Consider the following 1,767-nt stretch of genomic DNA (forward strand, 5'->3'; position numbering starts at 1 on the left):
GAAACGCTGCCTCTTCACCCCCTGGGGGACCACCCCAGCTGGGTTTTCCTATTGCTCAGAGTCCAAGCTCTCTGGGGAACTTAGAATTCAGGGAGCGTGGAATTGCAGGATAATGGAATCTTAGACTGCTATGTAACCCTAGACTCCTACGATCCTGGCGTCATAGAGAGCCGCACCAATGCTATCTTACTATTATAGTGTGTGAAAACTGTTAGGTTATAGTGTGTGAAAACTGTTGGCCACATGGACTCTGTGCATGGACCCTGAATATCACCAGCATGTCGGTGACCCCACACTTCAGGTTGGATCTGCGAGGCCCTCTCCTGTGGTACCCCTGGAAGAGCCCCTACCCAGGGGTCACACAGCAAGGCAGAGCCCAGGAAAATGGAAGCCTCCCAGCCAGGGCTCCTACCCTCCCCAAGACTGGGATGCGGCCCGACCAGCACGTCCAGCATGCGGAGGGCAGGCGGCTCTGGCAAGGGGGCCACTGAGAGGCTCCCAGCACTGCGGCTTCCTGGGTGTGCATTTTCTACCTCCCGACCTTCCATCCCTTCACAGCAAGGTCATAGTCCTCTTGCTTCTGTCTGCTTTTAAATCAAATGTATACTTTCAGATTGACAGGAAAATTGGGCAGAAACTATACTCCCTGTAATGGAGTCAGTGCCGACTCATAGGGACCCTGTAGGGCAGGGTAGGACTGCCCCACGAGTTTCTGAGACGGTGGTCACTCTTTACGGGTGTAGAAAGCTCCTTTCTCTTGTGGAGCGGCTGATGGTTCTGAACTGCTGACCTTGCGGATCACAAGCCCTACTCATAATCACTAAGGCACCAGGGCTCCTAGAGCAAGTCCACAGAGTCCTCGTATTCCTCTTCCCCCACCCTTCCTCCTGGACACAGTCGCCCCCAGCGCCAAGGAGTCGATGTCAGCTCCTGCCCACCCCCCACACCCTGTGACGGACTAGATAGAACTGGTGCCAAGGGTCTTCTTGGCTCTCATCTTTTCTGACTCAGACAGCCTGGTCTTGCTCCCTCAGAGCCACTGGGTAGGTTCAAACTGCCAACGTTTGGGTTGGCAGCAGAGCGCTTAACCATTGTGTCACTTGTGATGAATTATCTACTAATTATCTACTAATTAATCATCTCACTGCCATCACATCGTTTCTAACTCCGAGCAACCTCACAGGACTGAGGAGAACCGCCCCTTTGACTTGCTGAGGCTGTACATCTCTACTGGAGCAGAAAGCCTCCTTGTCCTCCCTCAGACCAGCTGGTGGGTTCGAACTGCTGACCTCTCAGAGGGCAGCAGCCCAATGGGTGACCCACTTCTGGTTTACAATAACGATGCCATTCCTCATATTCTTAATAGTGTCCATTTGTGTGGCATGTTTGTTGCCCCTGATGAACTGGTATTGATACACGATCCTTAGCTGATGTCCAGTTAACGTCAGCGGTCACTCTGTGACCCATGGTCTCAGGGGGTTAGACAAAAGCATAACGACTCGCCCTTGAACTCACCCTCACAGCACCCTGCAGCAGCAGCATCAGAAGCGCTCAATCGAAGGCAAGCTTGAGTCGGCTCCGTGGTCAGCAGTGGGGACCTCCCTGAAAAGCTGGGTGCCCCGATGGGATGCAGAGAGAGAAAGCAGGAAGACCAGGCACCTAGACTCAGAGCACCCAGACTCAGGCGCCTCGTCCCAGTGGCATAGTGGTTACGTGTCGGGCTGCTCCTTACAAGGTCGGCAGTTTGAACCCACCACTGCTCCGTGG

Source organism: Echinops telfairi, unplaced genomic scaffold (genome assembly GCF_000313985.2).
Source record: "Echinops telfairi isolate 266 unplaced genomic scaffold, ASM31398v2 ScPeMD7_1713;HRSCAF=2227, whole genome shotgun sequence".
NCBI lineage: Eukaryota > Metazoa > Chordata > Mammalia > Afrosoricida > Tenrecidae > Echinops > Echinops telfairi.